The following is a 25,055-nucleotide window of genomic DNA, read 5'->3' on the forward strand; positions in this document are numbered from 1 at the left end:
CAGAGCGTCGAAGTTCTAAGTGCCGGCGCCTGTAAATGTACGTATATACAGGGTGAGACGGGGATGGTGTTACAAACTTTCTAGGATGATGGAGAGGAATAAATGTATTAATTTGAGATAAGCGTTCAATAGAGGAGATGTGTTTCACAGTAGTGAAAATAAACAAGTGTTCATAGCTCCTTAGGTATGCATTTTAGAGCCCATGGTTACTGGACGTTTTTTCCGTTTTTTTGTCCGTAGTACCATCTCTGAAAGTTGCCTACCCTACAGTCTTATCTACAACGGTACCAGTACATGTAATTCTCTGTCACAGGTATCAGAACGTTTTCGCTTTTAACTTTCGACTTCTTCGTTTGCAGTACAGGGATCCTCAAATAGATACGTATATCCTTCTCCATCATACTACAAAGTTTGCAACATCATCGCGGAGTCACCTGTATATATATATATATACATTTAGCGGCACCGGTGCCTATAACTTTGACGCTCTGTAGCCTCGTTGGATGAAGTTTAAGGATATGGCTTCCTACGTAAAACTTGATCTGGTAAAGCACCTCTACAACCTCTAGAACTGTGGAACATTATTTGTGAAACACCTTGTATGTATGAAAGAATTCAAGACGGACTACCGACGGTAACTGTCAATGACTAACATTCTACATCTACGTGATTACTCTGCTATTTACAATAAAGTGCCTGGCAGAGGGTTCAATGAACCACCTTCATGCTGTCTCTCTACCGTTCCACCCTCGAACGGCACGCGGGAAAAACGAGCACTTAAATTTTTCCGTGAGAGCCCTGATTTCTCTTATTTTATCGTGATGATCATTTCTTCCTAGAATTCGCAAACGGAAGAGAAAACTGGTGATTGAAATTTCATGAGAAGATCCCGTCGCAACGAAAAAGGCCTTTGTTTTAATGATTGCCACTCCAATTCATGTATCATGTCTGTGGCACTATCTCCCCTATTTCGCGATAATACAAGACGAGCTGCCCTTCTGTGTACTTTTTCGATGTCATCCGTCAGTCCCATCTGATGCGGATCCCACACCGCACAGCAGTACTCCAGAATAGGGCGGACAAGCGTAGTGTAAGCAGTCTCTTTAGTAGACCTGTTCCACCTTCGAAGTGTTCTGCCAATGAATCGCAGTCTTTGGTTTGCTCTAACCACAACATTATCTATGTGATCGTTCCAATTTAGGTTATTTGTAATCCCTAAGTATTTAGTTGAATTTACAGCACTCAGATTTGTGTGACTTATGGCGTAATCGAAATTTAGCTGATTTCTTTTAGTACTCATGTGAATAGCTTCGCACTTTTCTTTATTCAGGGTCAATTGCCACTTTTCGCACCATACAGATATCTCATCAAAATCATTTTGCAAGTCGTTTTGATCATCTGACGACTTTGCAAGACGGTAAATGACAGCATCATCTGCAAACAATCTAAGATTGTCTCCTATGTGGTTAATACAGATCAGGAACAATAGAGGGCCTATAACACTTCCTTGGGGAACGCCGGATATTACTTCTGTTTTATTCGATGACTTTCCGTTCATTACTACGAACTGTGACCTTTCTGACAGGAAACCACGAATCCAGTCGCACAACTGAGGCGATAATCTGTAAGCACGCAGTTTGGTTAGAAGATGCTTGTGAGGAACGGTGTCGAGAGCCTTCTGGAAATCTAAAAATATGGAATCAATTTGACATCCCCTGTCGATAGCACTTATTACACTCCTGGAAATTGAAATAAGAACACCGTGAATTCATTGTCCCAGGAAGGGGAAACTTTATTGACACATTCCTGGGGTCAGATACATCACATGATCACACTGACAGAACCACAGGCACATAGACACAGGCAACAGAGCATGCACAATGTCGGCACTAGTACAGTGTATATCCACCTTTCGCAGCAATGCAGGCTGCTATTCTCCCATGGAGACGATCGTAGAGATGCTGGATGTAGTCCTGTGGAACGGCTTGCCATGCCATTTCCACCTGGCGCCTCAGTTGGACCAGCGTTCGTGCTGGACGTGCAGACCGCGTGAGACGACGCTTCATCCAGTCCCAAACATGCTCAATGGGGGACAGATCCGGAGATCTTGCTGGCCAGGGTAGTTGACTTACACCTTCTAGAGCACGTTGGGTGGCACGGGATACATGCGGACGTGCATTGTCCTGTTGGAACAGCAAGTTCCCTTGCCGGTCTAGGAATGGTAGAACGATGGGTTCGATGACGGTTTGGATGTACCGTGCACTATTCAGTGTCCCCTCGACGATCACCAGTGGTGTACGGCCAGTGTAGGAGATCGCTCCCCACACCATGATGCCGGGTGTTGGCCCTGTGTGCCTCGGTCGTATGCAGTCCTGATTGTGGCGCTCACCTGCACGGCGCCAAACACGCAGACGACCATCATTGGCACCAAGGCAGAAGCGACTCTCATCGCTGAGGACGACACGTCTCCATTCGTCCCTCCATTCAAGCCTGTCGCGACACCACTGGAGGCGGGCTGCACGATGTTGGGGCGTGAGCGGAAGACGGCCTAACGGTGTGCGGGACCGTAGCCCAGCTTCATGGAGACGGTTGCGAATGGTCCTCGCCGATACCCCAGAAGCAACAGTGTCCCTAATTTGCTGGGAAGTGGCGGTGCGGTCCCCTACGGCACTGCGTAGGATCCTACGGTCTTGGCGTGCATCCGTGCGTCGCTGCGGTCCGGTCCCAGGTCGACGGGCACGTGCACCTTCCGCCGACCACTGGCGACAACATCGATGTACTGTGGAGACCTCACGCCCCACGTGTTGAGCAATTCGGCGGTACGTCCACCCGGCCTCCCGCATGCCCACTATACGCCCTCGCTCAAAGTCCGTCAACTGCACATACGGTTCACGTCCACGCTGTCGCGGCATGCTACCAGTGTTAAAGACTGCGATGGAGCTCCGTATGCCACGGCAAACTGGCTGACACTGACGGCGGCGGTTCACAAATGCTGCGCAGCTAGCGCCATTCGACGGCCAACACCGCGGGTCCTGGTGTGTCCGCTGTGCCGTGCGTGTGATCATTGCTTGTACAGCCCTCTCGCAGTGTCCGGAGCAAGTATGGTGGGTCTGACACACCGGTGTCAATGTGTTCTTTTTTCCATTTCCAGGAGTGTACTTCATGAGTATAAAGAGCTAGTTGTGTTTCACAAGAACAATGACTATGTGTCAATAAATCGTTTTCTTAGAGGTACTTCATAATGTTCGAATACAGTATATGTTCCAAAACCCTACAGCAAATCGACGTTAGTGATATAGGCCTGTATTTCAGCGGATTACTCCTACTTCCCTTTCTGAGTATTGGTGTGACTTGAGCAATTTTCCAATCTTTAACTAGGGATCTTCCTGTGAGTGAGTGGTTGTATATAATTGCTAAATATGAAGCTATTTTTTTAGCATCCTCTGAGAGGAACCTGACTGGTATACAATCTGGACCGGAGGCCTTGCCTTTATTAAGTGATTTAAGCTGCTTTGTTACACCGAGGGTATATATTTCTATGCTTCTCATCTTGGCAGTTGTTCTTGATTGGAATTCAGGAATATTTACTTCGTCTTCTTTGGTGAAGGAGTTTCAGAAAATCGTGTTTAATAACTCTGCTTTAGTGGCACTGTCACCAGTGACTCCACCGTTGTTATCGCGCAGTGAAGGTATTGATTGCGTCTTGCCACTGGTGTGCTTTATGTATGACCAGAATCTCTTCGAGTTTTCTGCCAGATTTCGAGACAGAATTTCATTGTGGAAATTATTAAAAGCATCTCGCACTGAAGTACGTGCCGTATTTCGAACGTCTGTAAAACTTTGCCAATCTTGGGGATTTTGCGTTCTTTTAAATTTGGCATGCTTTTTTGTTGCTTCTGCAACAACGATCTGACCCGTTTTGTGTACCATGGTGGATCAGTACCATCACTTATTAATTTATGTGGTATATATTGTGGGGCGGCAGGTGGAATAATTGTTAATGTTCCTTTTATTTATTTAATGCTGTTGTTTGCCGTTCTCAACACTGGCTCTCTAACTTCAATATTGGCAACCAGAAAGTGACTAGCAAAACGTGAAGCCTGTAATTAGTATTCCTAGTGCCCACTTCATCTGAGAAATACGTTTATAGCTACAGCTTATAGCTCTGAGGAATTAGGAGATTGTCTAGGATTCATAATCAAAAACCATTCTCTCTGAAATGTTCACTATATTCTGAAAGTCACAGACCAAAAAGAATCCACCCAATCCAACTACCAGAGAAGTTCAGAGTCTAATGCGCTGATGCAACTATAACTGTTCAAATTAAATGTTTAAGTGCATGCTCGCCATAATTTGATGATAATGTTCATCAAACGCCACGCTAATAATGGTAGAATGTCTGTCCTGCGGCGGCACGTGAAAATACGACATACGCAAACTAAAGATAGATCATTAACGTCATCCCAAAATTAACACTTCACTCGAAAACGATTTCATGTTTACGCGTATCCCGAGTAACTTATTATTGCATCTGAGGCTGTTTATATCAACGATACCGACGCGACGCGACTCCCAGCACAGGTGGTGCGCTAATCAGCGTCTGGAGAGAACTGGGGCCTTCTTCTCTCGCGCAGCGTTCTTATATATACAGCCGCGGTGCGGACGGCTAAGGGAACGCCTGATCAAATCGGCTCTCCCGACTAGCTGCTGGCTAGTAATGCACCACTTTAAGTTATCGAATAAATCATTGCTTCCTTTGCTGCTGTATCAGTTCCACAACTGCAATTATGTACTTACTTCATCGAAGTGTATTTATGCTGAGCTGTAAATAATGTTTCACATCTGCCATATGTTGCTCAATTATGTTGCTAGTGTATGTACTTATTTAACACTCACTCTATTAACATTTAATGCATAGGATGGCACATTTATTTCATATCTATAGTGTATTGCAGCTGATCAGTTTGCTCACGTTGCAATCCATTTCCACTTGATTGGATGCTGAAACCACAGGTAGTCTCTCTCAACCTACCACTAAAGCGCATTAAGTAATTATGGCCGAGCGTAATGCTAAATTCCTTAAACCTGTAGGACACCATGAGCCGCTCTGTCTCATCTAACATAAGGGTACCTATGGTCGCATTCACGCCTCCAACTCAACCTCAATACGTGTAGGTGTGCCCTGTCACACACTACACCAAATAACGGCCAGCTCCAACCTTATAAATATTTCAAGGACGTGTCCTTCACGTCTCAACCACAAACACTGTTCAATTCTATTACACTGACATTCCTTGCTACACAAGAAGAGTTCATTCTTACAACTTATCTGCATATTTTTCATAACACTAAGCAATCTCTTTTACTATTAATTAGTTAGCTCTACAGCATACAATAGGTTTCACTGCCACTTCAGATCCTGCTTGTACACGAATTTGTGTATCTTTTTTAAATATTATTGTGGGACCATTTCGAATAAAACAACACTTTGTGCTTACAATATTACGAGGGTTCTATACATACTTGTTACTCAAATACATTTGTATCTTAATTACATCATACTTCTCTATTGTTTATGTCACTGTTAGGTTTGTCACATTAGGTATTTTCTTCACTAATCGGTGGATAGAATGGTTACAGAACTCATGGCTTGATAGCCATGACAGAAAATTTTAGTATTGCAAAGAAGGAGTCAAAACTTTGGTAGATAGGAAAGATGAAGATAGAGTGAGACCTGAAATGGGAAAGAAGATCTCACCCAGCTGGGACTGCACAGCTGCCACACTGTGTAGAGGTTACAGTACAACCTCCTCCCTACAGAATTCATTAGCTTAATGCTGGTTTGATAGTCATACCGGAAGATTTTAGTATTTGAGAGTAAGAGCCGAAATTTTTGCGGATAGGAAAGATGAAGAATGAGTGAGACCTGAAAAGGAAATAAGATCTCACACAGCTGGGACTGTACAGTTGCCACACTGTGTAGAGGTTACAGAACAACCTCCTCCCTACCGAATTCATTCACTACCTATGAACTTCTTTAGGTCGATCACGTTCCTGAGACCGAATAGCTTTTAACTCTTATGGTACTCTAGCTTATATGCATTGGCATGTGGTTTTCTGAAAAACACTTGGTCAGGTTTCACATTTAATTGACATTCATAACCTTTGACCGCGCCAGGTCGATTTGAAAATACCTTATGATGCCTTTTTAAAACCTGTCTCAGTTCTTCCTTCTGATTAGCTGAAATTTTATCGATTTCCTGCAATGTAGCTTCTATTTTGTCCAAAATAATTGCTTCCTTTTCTTCTGTGTTTAGCTTACTTTTACTAAGATTAACACCTTCGTCCCAATATCTCCTATTTTTCAGAACTCGTATAGGCAGCTCCCAAGTTTCAATATCTCTCAGTTGCTGTTGACACTATCTCTTTGAAAACATTCCACAACTTTTCTACATTTACATGATCAGATCGGCAGGAGTGAAGACTGTCTCTTAAAAAGGCGTTAAGAGCATTTTATCAGCTTTTTTAAATAGATATACTTTGCGTTTTTTTCTGTTGGTTGTAGGTGTTACGGTACTCAGCCTAGCGGCAACTGACTTGTGGTCGCTAATCCCTGTATATGTCCCAATACTCACTATCTGTCCAGGATTATTTGTTGCTAAAAGGTCAAGTATGCTTTCGCAACCATTTACGCTTCGAGTGGGTTCATGAATTAATTGTTCAAAATAATTTTCTGAGAAAGCATTCAGTGCAATTTCGGATGATGGTTTATACCTGCCGCCGGCTTTAAACGTATAATTTTTCCAGCATATCGAGGGTAGACTGAAGTCACCACCGACTATAATTGCATGAGCAGGGTACTTATTTGAAATGAGACTCGAGTTTTCTTTGAACCGTTCAGCAACTATGTCTTCTGAGTCGGGGGTCGGTAAAACGATCCGACTAATAGTTAAGTCCGATTGTCAGGTATAACCTCTACCCATACTATTTCACATGAACTAACTACTTCAATTTCGCTACACGGCGAACTACCTCTGATACTCCACCACCAACTGTATTTAATCTGTCCTTTCTGAAAACTGTTAGATCGTTTGAAAAAATTTCGGCTGGACTTATTTCCGGCTTTAGCCAGCTCTCTGTACCTACAACTATTTGAGCTTCAGTGCTTTCTATTAGGGCTTGGAGCTCTGGTTCTTTCCCAACACAGCTACGACAATTTACAACTACAATACCAATCGTTTCTACAACTACCTTACTGTGTTTTACCCGCCCACTTTCTGACGGACGCGCCTTCTGTGGTTCCCTGAGACTCTCTAAGCGCTAAAACCGCCCAGTCCCTTCCACACAACCACCGCTACCCGTGTAGCCACCTCCTGTGTTTAGTGGACTCCTGACCTACACTCCTGGAAATTGAAATAAGAACACCGTGAATTCATTGTCCCAGGAAGGGGAAACTTTATTGACACATTCCTGGGGTCAGATACATCACATGATCACACTGACAGAACCACAGGCACATAGACACAGGCAACAGAGCATGCACAATGTCGACACTAGTACAGTGTATATCCACCTTTCGCAGCAATGCAGGCTGCTATTCTCCCATGGAGACGATCGTAGAGGTGCTGGATGTAGTCCTGTGGAACGGCTTGCCATGCCATTTCCACCTGGCGCCTCAGTTGGACCAGCGTTCGTGCTGGACGTGCAGACCGCGTGAGACGACGCTTCGTCCAGTCCCAAACATGCTCAATGGGGGACAGATCCGGAGATCTTGCTGGCCAGGGTAGTTGACTTACACCTTCTAGAGAACGTTTTGTGGCACGGGATACATGCGGACGTGCATTGTCCTGTTGGAACAGCAAGTTCCCTTGCCGGTCTAGGAATGGTAGAACGATGGGTTCGATGACGGTTTGGATGTACCGTGCACTATTCAGTGTCCCCTCGACGATCACCAGTGGTGTACGGCCAGTGTAGGAGATCGCTCCCCACACCATGATGCCGGGTGTTGGCACTGTGTGCCTCGGTCGTATGCAGTCCTGATTGTGGCGCTCACCTGCACGGCGCCAAACACGCATACGACCATCATTGGCACCAAGGCAGAAGCGACTCTCATCGCTGAAGACGACACGTCTCCATTCGTCCCTCCATTCACGCCTGTCGCGGCACTACTGGAGGCGGGCTGCACGATGTTGGGGCGTGAGCGGAAGACGGCCTAACGGTGTGCGGGACCGTAGCCCAGCTTCATGGAGACGGTTGCGAATGGTCCTCGCCGATACCCCAGGAGCAACAGTGTCCCTAATTTGCTGGGAAGTGGCGGTGCGGTCCCCTACGGCACTGCGTAGGATCCTACGGTCTTGGCGTGCATCCGTGCGTCGCTGCGGTCCGGTCCCAGGTCGACGGGCACGTGCACCTTCCGCCGACCACTGGCGACAACATCGATGTACTGTGGAGACCTCATGCCCCACATGTTGAGCAATTCGGCGGTACGTCCACCCGGCCTCCCGCATGCCCACTATACGCCCTCGCTCAAAGTCCATCAGCTGCACATACGGTTCACGTCCACGCTGTCGCGGCATGCTACCAGTGTTATAGACTGCGATGGAGCTCCGTATGCCACGGCAAACTGGCTGACACTGACGGCGGCGGTGCACAAATGCTGCGCAGCTAGCGCCATTCGACGGCCAACACCGCGGTTCCTGGTGTGTCCGCTGTGCCGTGCGTGTGATCATTGCTTGTACAGCCCTCTCGCAGTGTCCGGAGCAAGTATGGTGGGTCTGACACACCGGTGTCAATGTGTTCTTTTTTCCATTTCCAGGAGTGTATTAAGCGGAACCCGGAAACCCACCACCCGATGGCGCAAGTCAAGGAATGTGCAGAACCGCCTGAGGCTCTGATTCAGACCCTCCACTCGGCTCTGCACCAAAGGACCACAGTCAGTTCTATCGACGATGCTGCCGATGGTGAGCTCCGCCTTAATCTCAGAAGCAAGACTGGCAGTCTTTACATTTCCGCTAGCCGCCCGAAATCAGACAGAATCTGCTCTGATCCAAAGCGACACATGTCATTGGTACCGACATGAGCCACCACCTGCAGTTGGCTGCACCCTGTACTCTTCATGGTATCCGGAGTGATTCCCCCCGGAATGCACACAGAGTGCACACTGGCTTCCTTCCCCTCCTTGGTAGCCATGTTCCTAAGGGACCCCATTATGCGCCTAACGTTGGAGCTCCCAACTACCAACAAACCCACCCTCTATGAATGCCAAGACCTTGCGGGCCGAGAAGCTTCCTCTGGAACGGGGTGGACGACTGCATCCGGCTCAGAGACGTCGTCAGCCACAGATAACGCCCGAAACCTGTTCGTCAAACGAACCGGGGAGGCTCTACGATCGACCCCACTGAAAGATTTTCGCTGCCTGCCAGACTTTGGAATGATCTCCCACTCGACCACAGGTGAGGGGTCAACCTCAGTGCAGGCAGTTCCCGGGGCGGCCACAGCAGTGGACCGATCGGAGGACATGTGGGACGTGCTCTACGTCCCTCGCATCCCCGCGTCCGACGCCCCCCCCCCCCCACACACACACAGCGACGCCCCTTGGCAGCAGCTTCAAGCTGTGTGACGGAAGCCAACGCAGCCTGAATCTGTGAGCGAAGGGTCGCCAGCTCAGCTCGCATCTGTACACAACAATCACAGTTACTATCCATTACTGCACTCCTCCTGTTTGAGGCTCGTAAAAATACAGGGCTATTACAAATGATTGAAGCGATTTCATAAATTCACTGTAGCTCCATTCATTGACATATGGTCACGACACACTACAGATACGTAGAAAAACTCATAAACTTTTGTTCGGCTGAAGCCGCACTTCAGGTTTCTGCCGCCAGAGCGCTCGTGAGCGCAGTGAGACAAAATGGCGACAGGAGCCGAGAAAGCGTATGTCGTGCTTGAAATGCACTCACATCAGTCAGTCATAACAGTGCAACGACACTTCAGGACGAAGTTCAACAAAGATCCACCAACTGCTAACTCCATTCGGCGATGGTATGCGCAGTTTAAAGCTTCTGGATGCCTCTGTAAGGGGAAATCAACGGGTCGGCCTGCAGTGAGCGAAGAAACGGTTGAGCGCGTGCGGGCAAGTTTCACGCGTAGCCCGCGGAAGTCGACGAATAAAGCAAGCTGGGAGGTAAACGTACCGCAGCCGACGGTTTGGAAAATCTTACGGAAAAGGCTAAAGCAGAAGCCTTACCGTTTACAATTGCTACAAGCCCTGACGCCCGATGACATAGTCAAACGCTTTGAATTTTCGGCGCGGTTGCAACAGCTCATGGAAGAGGATGCGTTCAGTGCGAAACTTGTTTACAGTGATGAAGCAACATTTTTTCTTAATGGTGAAGTGAACAGACACAATGTGCGAATCTGGGCGGTAGAGAATCCTCACGCATTCGTGCAGCAAATTCGCAATTCACCAAAAGTTAACGTGTTTTGTGCAATCTCACGGTTTAAAGTTTATGGCCCCTCTTTCTTCTGAGAAAAAAACGTTTAAGGACACGTGTATCTGGACATGCTGGAAAACTGGCTCATGCCACAACTGGAGACCGACAGCGCCGACTTCATCTTTCAACAGGATGGTGCTCCACTGCACTTCCATCATGATGTTCGGCATTTGTTAAATAGGAGATTGGAAAACCGATGGATCGGTCGTGGTGGAGATCATGATCAGCAATTCATGTCATGGCCTCCACGCTCTCCCGACTTAACCCCATGCGATTTCTTTCTGTGGGGTTATGTGAAAGATTCAGTGTTTAAACCTCCTCTACCAAGAAACGTGCCAGAACTGCGAGCTCGCATCAACGATGCTTTCGAACTCATTGATGGGGACATGCTGCGCCGAGTGTGGGAGGAACTTGATTATCGGCTTGATGTCTGCCGAATCACTAAAGGGGCACATATCGAACATTTGTGAATGCCTAAAAAAACTTTTTGAGTTTTTGTATGTGTGTGCAAAGCATTGTGAAAATATCTCAAATAATAAAGTTATTGTAGAGCTGTGAAATCGCTTCAGTCATTTGTAATAACCCTGTATGTAATAAACGAACGGTGTACTCGCCTTAGTAGCAACAGGAACTAGCGACCCGCTCTCTCTGATGATCTAACAGACATTGAAATCACTATCTCCTAACTAGCTACTTTCTTGCCAAAGTTGCGAGCTAACATCCCAGAGATGTTCGGGCTCACATGCGGTTCCTCTTCGTCGAAATGTCTAGGCTCAAACTCGTCTAGGGGTTGAACCACACGTGCTGCATTACACGCCCTAAATTAGACACTTGTGACCCTTTGGTTAAAGTGTCCGGCTGATGGCAAGTTTGCGAAGTACAAAGTTAATATAACATATAATAACAGTAATAATAATATCAGGAACTAAATTAACGACCCATAAATGACGTAGGACACACAGTTGCGATTTGTTTAGAATAATTTTTATTCAGAAAGCAAACTAATAGCGAAAGTGGTCGCATTTAGAATTACTATTACACTCGAGCGCATATCCATTTGAAACAGTTCGAACATTCAAAATCTCATCGCGAAACGCAAGTCCAATATTCCACATCAATATATACACGAAAAGTTAAGAATTCACACCAGGCGCGCGGCTGATCTCCGCTCAGAGTCTAACTCCCGCGATATTACACAACGCGAAATTTTCCAAGTAGTTTCACTCCCCAGCTACCTAAAGACCAACTGTCCGCTTTCGCGTCTCAATCCGAACAGTACCTTTTGGTTTCTAGACCAGAACTGTCCCTATGCCCGTCTCTCCCCGCGTTCTCCACGAGCCGAACATCTTCGCTCAAATGACTAGTGCAGTTCCCTTTCCTGAAGCTGTCCGTCTGATTGGCTACGGCTTATTCTACATTATTTTACATTTTAACATATTTAAATAATCACAGCTTGAACACTTTCGTAAAGTAACAATAACATCCATTACCTAATAAACGTTAAATTATTTTACATAAACCAATACAATTTCCTTCTTAACTTTGAATGCCATGGCTAATAGTCTTGCACCAACGTGCTTTCTGATAAATAAATAACGAACAAAAGTAACTATTATGTACTAAATTTTACAACGAATATTCTATTACCTAATGATTCAATAAGGTGCCATGCTGTCATCGTTCAATGTGTTTTGTGTGGAGGAAATGATGATTTTATGCTTAACTGAAAATACTGATAGTTTAAATTTACTCTATCTTTTAAACAAATAAAGTTACAGAGTTGGTATTTACAACGTCTGTCGTTTTAATAATGCGCTTCCATATGAAATGTCGATCGTTAAGATCGACCAAAGCGGTCAGATTTTAGCATTCAGGTCTTTGTTACAAACCTTGTTAATTTCACTTTAACAGTAATTCCTAAACTATTATAGACAAGATCAATATTCAAGTTTTATTGGGACGACCATGAAAATTTATGAAGGATAGCCCGCATCTCGTGGTCGTGCGGTAGCGTCCTCGCTTCCCACGCCCGGGTTCCCGGGTTCGATTCCCGGCGGGGTCAGGGATTTTCTCTGCCTCGTGATGGCTGGGTGTTGTGTGCTGTCCTTAGGTTACTTAGGTTTAAGTAGTTCTAAGTTGTAGGGGACTGATTACCTCAGATGTTAAGTCCCATAGTGCACAGAGCCATTTGAACCATTTTTTAGAATTTTATTAGGTAGAATTTGTTACGTCTCCGTTTAGGCGGAACTACTGTGTATTACTGTTAATAGTGCAAATTACCCTACTTAAAGATATCAGTGCTAGACTGCATATCAATTTATTAGAATCTACTGAATAATCCACAATAAACAGTAATAACTGAATTGAAGCTACACTACGAGATTCCTAGAGCAATGTTACTACTATGGCGGTCAGATCACAGACGCTGAGGTGACAGAAGTCATGGGATACCGATATTCACATGTACAGATGGCCGTAGTATCGCGTACAAAAGGCGTTGCATTGGCAGAGCTGTCATTGGCACTCAAGTGATTTATATGAAAAGGTTTCCGACATGATTATGGCCGCACAACGGGAATTAAGACTTTTTACGCTGAATAGTAGTTGGAGCTAGACGCATGGGACATTCCATTTCGGAAATCGTCAGGGATTTCAATATTCCGAGATCCACAGTGTCAAGAGTGTGGTGAGAATACCTAATTTTAGGCATTACCTCTCACTATGGACAGCGATGTAGCCGAAGACTTTCATTTAACGACCGTGAACGTTTGCTTAGAATTATCAGTGCTAACAGAAAAGCAACTCTGCGAGGGAATAACTGCAGAAATTAACGTGGGACTTTCGACGAACGTATCCGTTAGAACAGCACGGCAAAATTAGGCGTTAATGTGCTATGGCAGCAGACGGCCGACGCCATAACCTTTGCTAACAGCACCTCTCATAGGCTCGTGACCATATAGGTTGGACGCTGGACAACTGGAAAATCGTGGTCTCGACAGATGAGTCCCGATTTCAGTTGGTAAGAGCTGATGGCAAGGTGCGGTTGCGGCGCAGACCCCACGAAGCCCTGGAACCAAGCTGTCAACAAGGCACTATGCAAGCTGGTGGTGGGTCCGTAATGGCGACGGCTTTGTTTACATGGAATGGATTGAGTCCTCTGGTTCAAATGAACCGATCAGTGAGTGGAAATGGTTATGTTCGGCTACTTGGAGACCATTTGAGGCCAATCACGGCTTCAGCGTTTTGTGGACGACGATGTGACACGTCACCAGGCCACAGTTGTTCGCGATTGGTTTCAAGAACATTCTGGAAATTCCCCCCACCGAATATAATCAAATATTAATGCGATCTAATCGACAGGACGGTTCGTGCACAATATTCTGAGCCGGCAACACATCAATTATGGACGGCTTTAAGTTGTCTAGCCCATGACACATCGAGATGCGGCTCCACGCCTGGAAGGCAAGGGTCCGATACGATATAGGGGAGTATCTCATGGCTTTCGTCCCTTCAGTGTACTGTATTGTCTTCTGTTATCATACTAAGTAAATAACACAAATATGATAATCTCTAATGCAAGATTTTGTGATCATGGGAAAATCTATGGCGTTTGCTGGTCAGTGTGGCACGTTATTTCCATGTCAACAGTGTTTTTTTTTGTGATATATTACAATACAGCATCACCGGTCTATTGCGGTGTAACTGTGGTGAGGCAGTAAATTTATCCACAGGGCAGACAGTAATTGAAAAGAACTGACTGCGAGTAATATCTTGATTTCTCTCTGTTCTGAACTCAACAGAACGTATTCAGTTTTATTTAATAAGTTTTGTAATACTCTACTGGCCATTAAAATTGCTACACCACGAAGATGACGTGCTACAAACTCGAAATTTAACCGATAGGAAGAAGATGCTGTGATATGCAAATGATTAGCTTTTCAGAGCATTCACACAACGTTGGCGCCGGTGGCGACACCTACAACGTGCTGACATGAGGAAAGTTTCCAACCGATTTCTCATACACAAGCAGCAGTTGACCGGCGTTGCCTGGTGAAACGTTGATGTGATGCCTCGTGTAAGAAGGAGAAATGCGAATCATCACGTTTCCGACTTTGATCAAGGTCGGATTGTAGCCTATCGCGATTGCGGTTTATCGTATCGCAACATTGCTGCTCGCGTTGGTCGAGATCCAATGACTGTTAACAGAATATGGAATCGGTGGGTTCAGGAGGGTAATACAGAACGCCGTGCTGGATCCCAACAGCCTCGTATCACTAGCAGTCGAGATGACAGGTATCTTACCCGCATGGCTGTAATGGATCGTGCAGCCACGTCTCGATCCCTGACTCAACAGATGGGGACGTCTGCAAGACAGCTACCATCTGCACGAACAATTCGACGACGTTTGCAGCAGCATGGACTATCAGCTCGGAGACCTTGGCTGCGGTTACCCTTAACGCTGCATCACAGACTAGAGCGCTTGCGATGGTGTACTCGACGACAAACCTGGGTGCACGAATGGCAAAACGTCATTTTTTTGGATGATTCCAAGTTCAGTTTACAGCATCATGATGGTAGCAGCCGTGTTTGGCGACATCGCGGTGAACTCACATTGTAAGCGTGTATTCGTCATCGACATATTGACGTATCACCTGGTGTGATGGTATGGGGTGCCATTGGTTACACGTCTCGGTCACCTCTTGTTGGCACTGACGGCACTTTGAACAGTGGACGTTACATTTCAGATGTGCCACTACCCTTCATTGGATCCCAGCGAAAACCTACATTTCAGCAGGATAATGCACGACCACATGTTGCAGGTCCTGTACGGGCCTTTCTGGACCCAGAAAATGTTCGACTGCTGCCCTGGCCAGCAAATTCTCCATATCTCTCACCAATTGAAAACGTCTGTTCAATGGTGGCCGAGAAACTGGCTCGTCAGAATACTTCAGTCACTACTCTTGATGAACTGTGGTATCGTGTTGAAGCTGCATGGCCAGCTGTACCTGTACACGCCATCCAAGCTCTGTTTGACTCAATGCCTAGGCGTATCGAGGCCGTTATTACGTCCAGAGTTGGTTCTTTTGGGTACTGATTTCTCAGGATCTATGCACCCAAATTGCGTGAAAATGTAATCACATGTCAGTTCTAGTATAATACATTTGTCCAATGAATACCCGTTTATCATCTGCATTTCTTCTTGGTGTAGCAAATTTAATGGCCAGTAGTGCAGATATGACTTCTGATTTACTTTGCTTTGGAGTATAGTGAATTACAGTCAATGGCGTGTTCGTGAATGAACTTGTAACAGTCGTCGGCTGGCTCCTAAGATGTGCAACTTAATTTCCTCTTTCAGCTGTGGCTACAGCGCTGGGGCTATTTGAAGAAGATCGCTGATCCCCAGTTCAGTAGATGTTTTCGATGTAGCGCGAAGGCCTTAAGAGGCCGACAAATTCTCAAGGCAAAAGTTGAAAATTGTAAGAAAATAATTCTCCTTCGTGATAACTGCTCCGGAAATTATGATGACATAATAAAACACTTCAAGTTAGGAGTGGTAGAATTTTTACTGGTTGTACTATCAGGAGACAGTTTTTTCGATTTCAGCAGTGTACGCTTACATAGTAATTTATTTAACTAGCATGGCGTCAGTATATTTAAAACTTTCATCTTCAGATTAACGTGTAGGCTTACTTGGTTCTCATAATAAATAACTCTGACAATCTCTACAGAGTTTCAAGTGTGTTTCCAGTGTAAGTAGGCTGTTTAGGTTTTCTTATTGGTAACGCCACGTAGCGATCTGTGTGAAAATCACTGGCTGTGCTGTGAGCAGTCTGTGGCTGGTTTTCATTGTTGTTGGCCATTGTAGTGTTGGGCAGCTGGATGTTAACAGCGCGTAGCGTTGTGCAGTGGGAGGTGAGCCGCCAGCAGTGGTGGATGTGGGGAGAGAGATGGCAGAGTTTTGAAATTTGTAAGACTGGATGTCATGAACTGCTATATATATTATGACTATTAAGGTAAATACATTGTTTGTTCTCTATTAAAGTGTGTTTCCAGTGTAAGTAGGCTGTTTAGGTTTTCTTATTGGTAACGCCACGTAGCGATCTGTGTGAAAATCACTGGCTGTGCTGTGAGCAGTCTGTGGCTGGTTTTCATTGTTGTTGGCCATTGTAGTGTTGGGCAGCTGGATGTTAACAGCGCGTAGCGTTGTGCAGTGGGAGGTGAGCCGCCAGCAGTGGTGGATGTGGGGAGAGAGATGGCAGAGTTTTGAAATTTGTAAGACTGGATGTCATGAACTGCTATATATATTATGACTATTAAGGTAAATACATTGTTTGTTCTCTATTAAAATCTTTCATTTGCTGACTATGCTTATCAGTAGTTAGTGCCTTCCGTAGTTTGAATCTTTTATTTAGCTGGCAGTAGTGGTGCTCGCTGTATTACAGTAGTTCGAGTAACGAAGATTTTTGTGAGGTAAGTGATTTGTGAAAGGTATAGGTTAATGTTAGTCGGGGCCATTCTTTTGTAGGGATTATTGAAAGTCAGATTGCGTTGCGCTAAAAAATATTGTGTGTCAGTTTAAGCACAGTCATGTATAATTTTTCTAAGGGGACGTTTCATATGTCGACCCTTAGCCGAGGATACCTCACTGGAATCTTCTGATTTTTTCTTGTAGTTTGTGTAATTAGTGTAGCTATTGTTTATTGCTAGCGCGTAATTGTAGAGAGAATCTCCTTTGTAGTTGCAGTCTTTCATTGTTGTACAGTAAAAAAGTTGTGGCATGCATGTAGATTTGCACCAAGTATTTCGCAGCTGCGCTTGCAATTAACTAGATATATTTTCAGTGCTATGTTAATGTGTTTTCTTATTTTTGCTCTTCAAATTGTGCTTTTCTGTGTTGTCATGTGAAATATTGTGACAATAATGGCGTGTGAAAAACGTAATACTAGGCTCCAAAGTAAACTTAGAAATGACAGTGAAGACGAAAGCAGTGTGTTAGCGCCGCCGAGTAATGAATTAACTAATGTTCAAAGTAGTAATTTGGTAATTGTGCATAGGGAAATGGAGCGGGCTGCAAATAATGGCGTAGACAGTAAAACAATCAGTGAACAGGGAAGCATTATCGATCGATCCGTCGGCAACAGCTCGCCTCAGGAATCGGGAATGACAGGACACAATCTTGCAAATACTGCAGATTCAGGTTTTGGGTCCTCACCGTTTTCTCAAATAAGTCAAGACACATTTTCTGCTTGTCAAAATGTGAATGTTGCCGGTGCAAATTCACTGCCGAAAAGCACTGAGGAACATGTTTCAGACACCAGTGCATTGTTATTACAGTTAATGCAACAAATGGGACAAAGGCTACATAACTTAGACACAACGCTTCAACAAAATCAGAAACAAATGGGACAAAATCCTCAAAAGTTAGACACAATGGAACAAAATCTTCAAAAGTTAGACACAATGGAACAACACCAGAGACAAACACAGCAACAGTTAGACACAATGGAACAAAATCAGAGACAAACACAGCAAAAGCTTCAAAAGTTAGACACCACACTTGAACAAATACGTGAAGAATTAACTACTGTGTTACATAACATTGAATCGAAATGTCAAAAAGTCTGTAATGACGTAAAAACACAAATTTGTGAGCATTTCCAACCTATTTTTTCGCGGCATGAAAATGCATTACTGAATCATGAAGCAGCCATAAAAGAACTGCAAACTATTGTTCATGAAAATCATGAGATCTTGTGGGCTATAATTGACTCAGTTGCATCTACCGATTCGGTTACGCTACTTGCAAAACTCAGGAAAACTTAAAGGACACAGTAGATACAATTTCAACACAAATGGACACTCTGAAACTTGGTTCAGAAAAACACACTGAGGAAATAAGTACACTATCTGAGAAAATAGCCGAACTTTCGGATCAGTTCACTAACTTATCTGCAAAGGTAAATGATGATCTGAATGACACAAGACCTGTAGCCATCACTGACACAGAGGAGTATGAACAAATTAAGAAATTCAAACAAAATCAGAATCAAACTAATACGCAATACAAAAGAGAAATCCGGGAAGTACAGGATCAGTTGGCACAAGTAATACAAAAATTACATATTTCAGAGGACACCCGCGCTCCAACACGGGAAGAGGAAATTAGAAATACGGAAAAGCCACAAAATAATAACACAGGGCATTTCGGAAATTATGAAAGAAATTGGCAAGGTGCACCGAATTTTGAGATGGAACCGCCGACACGACGTAACAATGACCGATCTGCTACTCGCCGACACGATGATTTTGACTATAAGCTGTTCATTACTACACGTAAATTCAAAACATTTAAGAATTCTAGCAACGACATTCATCCACAAGCGTGGCTCCATCAATTCTCTCATTGTTTTCCTCCCAACTGGTCATTAGAGCACAGATTACAATTTATGTGTGGCTACTTAGAGAATGAACCAGCAGAAAGAATGCGATCGGTCATTCACGATTGCCACAGTGAAGGAGAATTATATCATACCTTCCTCTCAGCATATTGGTCTCAAGCTACACAAGACCGAGTAAAACAGCATCATAATGATGAAACATTTCGAACAATCTGAATTCTCTAGTCTTGTTAAATATTTTGAAGACATGTTGCACAAGAATCAGTACCTGTCAAACCCATACAGCCCCTCAGAACTCATCCGCATTTGCTTAATCAAATTACCTGAACATTTACGACATATTATTTTGGCAGGACGTTGCAAAGACGACATTGAAGCTTTTCAGGGACTGTTACAAGAATTGGAAATTGACACTGACAATCGCGGAACGCGAAAACAGGAGCACAACTATTACAGGTCACATCCGTCGCAATTCCGCGATGAAAGAAATAATAACTGGACACGACAAGGCTATTCTCACAACACAAATCGTGACCAAAACAGACACCACCCATATGATAGCTGTTGGCAGAGTAGTAATAATTACAGAGAAAGATTGCATTTCTGTAGTAATGAATATGACAGAGACAGTCATAGAAATAGACAATATGGCAACCAGAACTATTATTACCACAGGAGACAGAATAACTTCAGACGCAACAGTTCAGCGCGCAGTTACGATTCAGGGAGAAAGTCTCCACCACGTGACCGACAAGAAAGAAACTGTGGAATCTACCGACATGACGACAGACGATATGATCGTAACGACAGACCTGAATTGCATCAGAACTGGCGGGATTCAAACAGAGCAGGGCCCTCTTGACAAGGTGAATTTGTAGAAGTTAGGTCTCCAAATCCCAATAACGACTCGCGCCAACAAAGAAACAGACAATGACTTGCACCGCAGGCAGCCACGTGCGCTGGCTGGGCTTCAGAAAAGTAACATAAGCTAACCTTGAGATAAATTCCAGTATTCCTTACCGACGTATACCACATGATAAATGCGTTGAAACTGAAACTCTGCATACTAGGAAGAGTAGAGGTTTACACCATATTTCACGTGTAAAACAAATTACTGAGAGATAATCTGCCTTTTAACTTAGTCTTTGCCATAAAATCTTTCACTTCACGTTACTGGTACTCTTTGTCACACTTACAAACTGTTAACATGCAACTATGTTTTAAAGTTAACTATCCATTCAAGAACCTAGGGAACTTAGACAAGTAATTACGAATGCATTGTTATAGTGAACAGACGAGACAGTGTTGTTATTTGTACATTCTTCCTTGTTAGTTGCACGATTACATAACGAATATATGGCTTACATACTTAGAACATATACTGTTAATGAGATTTTAATGCAACATTTTGGTTTACTTGAAAAGACATTCTTTATTTAAAGTACTTTATGTGAGATTACCGATGACTTAGTATTTGGTTTCTTTGACAGCTACACGATTATATCACGACGCTACTAATATGTGACACGATTTACATTGTTGCTTTTGCGGTGTATCTGTTTTATATCTGCACAATTTTTCTGAGTTATTCTGGAAAGTAAAACATGTTTTAGTAGTAACTTTTGTGGTATAGCTACAATGAGACAGCCTTTTTCGTAGCACAACAATACGTTACATTATAGTACTTTCTTGATCACGGTAAGGTATGTAATAACTACGATATCTATACCCAAAGCATTTCACTTTTGCTTATCATGAGGTAAGTACATTGACTTCTGCAGAACTTAGCTTTCGGAGGACGATAACTACGACACTTCCACAGAGATTATCTTACAACAAGACGCACAGTTTAGCGCTACAGTACACGTATTTGAGTGATTAATTTTGTACTTAAAACACTTATTTTTAAAGATTTTTGAATTACAATTATATAAAGGTTTCCCGTGATACATTTCACTCCATTGTTGTAATCTGTAACACCTGAGGGTATAATTACATTAATCCTCAGGGGGGTACACGCTTACTTTGTGTACCATGTGTTTGGCAAGCACAAGGAGCCCTAGCTAATATGGTATTTGCTTATACAACTTTACACATCGGTACCATATTTCTCTAACACACAAATTACACAGCTATCTGGTCATTTAACTGAGAGATAAACATTTTTTTTACTACATCAGTGACATGTTTACGCAATTACACAGTTGGGTAACTTCACACTTATGAAATTGTATTTTGTCTGTACTTCGTGAACTGTTCATATTTTTTCGGAACCATTGTGATACTATGAGAGCTTTGAATGATATATTTCGTAAGGGAGCATGATTTTAAAGTACGTTTGAGGTAGATGACACTATTGAAATGAGCAGAGAATTTTTTTAGGTTTTGGCATTATTGCAGAAAGCTACGACGTTTTTGAGATTTGACTGAGGCATTATGATGTTATTTTTACGACGACGATGTGTATGATGCTGTTGAGGTATGTTTATGATCAATAAGATGATGCTATCGTATATGAGGAATTTGATTATGCTACGTATTTATTTTGATGAAATATTGAAGAAGTGTCGACGAATACATATATGAATAATGAGTAGTGGTTAGGGACTCTGATTTGTGGAAAAGGATGTTGGAAACCAAGAATCGTACTTTAAGAGTTATGAAATATGTGTAAATGCGTGAATGTATCACAATGCCGGCGAAAATTTTTTGGACACTGTTATAGGTATAAGTTATTGCATTTGATGCTGCTGTTTGCCAGGCATAGTGCTACTAAATTTCACTTTGTATTACTCTGTTAAGCTAGTTTTACTACTGATTTATTTTTCTTGTTGCTGCACATTGGCTCATATTAGTTGTAATGTTGCATTTGCTTGGTAATTTAGATTTACTGTAGCTTGCTTTGCCAATTTCCATTTTTTTCATTGCTGTTTGTGTTAATTGTTTTGTGCTGCTGCATTGCCTCGTCCCTTAGTTTAGCACCTGAGCTCAGTAGATTTAAGTTAGCTTAAGAGGGGTAGACTATATAAGAGAATGAGTTTCGATGAATTGCAAGAAATGCATTGAGAAGTTTTACAAAAAAAGTACAGAAAGCAGGTATAGATAGCACTTTTTGAAATAATGAAGAACGAAGGGAGATCTCCAAGAAGTAAAGCAAGTTTTGTTTGTAAGATACTGCAGTAAAACAAACCCTGTCCTTTCCCTTTCTGTTATCCCTCTATGTGTTTGTGTACCCTTATGTATTTGTCTTTTTCCTGTCTTTAAGTGTTTAGCTAATAAGATTTATGTTGTAGAATTTTTCAAACACTATGTTATTTACTTTGTAAAGATGTTTAGACATTATTTATTCTGTTTTGTTTTAATGCTCACGTGTGAAGTTGATGTTTCAAAAGGTATTCTGATCTTTTATGTATTTACTTACGTCATAATTCCTGTAACACTGATGTATATGTTATTTCGATTCTTCTGTAAAGCCTGCATTACCACAAATGTTATCTGTATTGTTATGTTCTTTAATGATGCATTTTGTACCTTTGTTATTGTATTCTTATGTTATAAAATTGTAATTGACACCAGTTCATCAAATTAAGTAACTTGTAAGTTACATTTCACTGCACACGTTTCTGTTGGTCATAGTATATGGACGATATGTGAGAAGTAGGGACAGTTAGTGTTTGCACGTGTGTTAATAATCCAGCAAGGGACTGGATAACAGCATTGCTGGTTCTAAGGATAATTCCAAAAACTTTGTGAGTGCACAAGTGGTGGTTTATGGACTTGCTATATTGTCCGCAAGACTCTTCGATGGTGATTGTGCACCTGCACAGTTGCAACAGATGGCTGCTGGCCGTCTCTACAAGGACTACACCTTTGATGATGCATCAATACCATTATTTCTACAAGGACTGCAGTGGTTCTGCATCTCTGGAGGCCCACCAGTACCGTAATCTCTACCAGGACTACAGTGGGTCTGCTCTGTGATGACCTACCAACCAGTATTCTTCAAAACTTCGAATGGCTCTGCTGTGGGTTTGCTCTGTTGTGGCCCATTACCTGTCTGCATGTCAAGAGTCAGCACTGTCTTTCCGTTGGAAGGCCAACACTACTTCTTCAAGACTGCATGGAAATCCACTACTTCCGTGTGCATTTTCTTTTGCTGCTCAGACATTGAGAAAAACACTGCTATTTTACTGTGATGAACGATCAGGACTGTCTTTATGGACTGTGAGAAAATTTTAGCTTTTGACCAACATTGTATCAATAAGTGTGTGCATTTGATATCTTTGTTATTGTAATTATGAAAAATTTCTTCAAATCTGTATTGGCCAGTGCCCAAAACAATTTGTAAATTTTTTTGTGGAGAGCATGGGGGCTATGTAAATAGGCTGTTTAGGTTTTCTTATTGGTAACGCCACGTAGCGATCTGTATGAAAATCACTGACTGTGCTATGAGCAGTCTGTGGCTGGTTTGCATTGTTGTTGGCCATTGTAGTGTTGGGCAGCTGGATGTTAACAGCGCGTAGCGTTGTGCAGTGGGAGGTGAGCCGCCAGCAGTGGTGGATGTGGGGAGAGAGATGGCAGAGTTTTGAAATTTGTAAGACTGGATGTCATGAACTACTATATATATTATGACTATTAAGGTAAATATATTGTTTGTTCTCTATTAAAATATTTCATTTGCTAACTATGCCTATCAGTAGTTAGTGCCTTCTGTAGTTTGAATCTTTTATTTAGCTGGCAGTAGTGGCGCTCGCTGTATTACAGTAGTTCGAGTAACGAAGATTTTTGTGAGGTAAGTGATTTGTGAAAGATATAGGTTAATGTTAGTCAGGGCCATTCTTTTGTAGGGATTATTGAAAGTTAGATTGCGTTGCGCTAAAAAATATTGTGTGTCAGTTTAAGCACAGTCATGTATAATTTTTCTAAGGGGACGTTTCACCAATAGTACAAAGGTATCTTAACAAAAACTCTCAATTTATACAGTTCACTTCTCTGCTGTAGCTCACTGTCTCTCCACTTATCTTAGTCAAAACAGAGGCTGATACTTGGTCCACACAGAGTCACTGCTAGTGTCCCTTACATTCGGGTTTCCTTGATGAACCCTGTACAGTTCTCACTCATTAGATGTCAGCAATTCTTCATACTTCTGTCATCTTCTGTGTCGATGTACTGGATCAGCCTTCCGTTCTTGCGCCTTCTCTTTCTTCCTCTTCCCCTCGATCATGCTCTCTTCTCTGATAGAAAGTTCCGACACGATGTTTTCTTCTTAAAATTTAATAATTAATTGCAACAGTGACACAATTATCGGTCTACGGCAAATTCTTGATCTGCTTCGTCTGCTCGTCGCTGAACTCCAAAAAAACTTTTTCCACTGCCTCAACATTCCGACTCCCCACACTATACAACCAGTACTAAGAAAGAAAACAAATTCTCTCCATAAAATAACACTCTTCTCTCCGCAAATAACATGATACGTATTCCCAGTTCTCCTTAAAAACCTAACCCTTCTCTTCAGCTGTCTTCTCCTTCTCAGTACAAATACACTCCTGGAAATTGAAATACGAACACCGTGAATTCATTGTCCCAGGAAGGGGAAACTTTATTGACACATTCCTGGGGTCAGATACATCACATGATCACACTGACAGAACCACAGGCACATAGACACAGGCAACAGAGCATGCACAATGTCGGCACTAGTACAGTGTATATCCACCTTTCGCAGCAATGCAGGCTGCTATTCTCCCATGGAGACGATCGTAGAGATGCTGGATGTAGTCCTGTGAAACGGCTTGCCATGCCATTTCCACCTGGCGCCTCAGTTGGACCAGCGTTCGTGCTGGACGTGCAGACCGCGTGAGACGACGCTTCATCCAGTCCCAAACATGCTCAATGGGGGACAGATCCGGAGATCTTGCTGGCCAGGGTAGTTGACTTACACCTTCTAGAGCACGTTGGGTGGCACGGGATACATGCGGACGTGCATTGTCCTGTTGGAACAGCAAGATCCCTTGCCGGTCTAGGAATGGTAGAACGATGGGTTCGATGACGGTTTGGATGTACCGTGCACTATTCAGTGTCCCCTCGACGATCACCAGTGGTGTACGGCCAGTGTAGGAGATCGCTCCCCACACCATGATGCCGGGTGTTGGCCCTGTGTGCC

This window comes from Schistocerca nitens, chromosome 4, assembly GCF_023898315.1.
Source record: "Schistocerca nitens isolate TAMUIC-IGC-003100 chromosome 4, iqSchNite1.1, whole genome shotgun sequence".
Taxonomy (NCBI): domain Eukaryota; kingdom Metazoa; phylum Arthropoda; class Insecta; order Orthoptera; family Acrididae; genus Schistocerca; species Schistocerca nitens.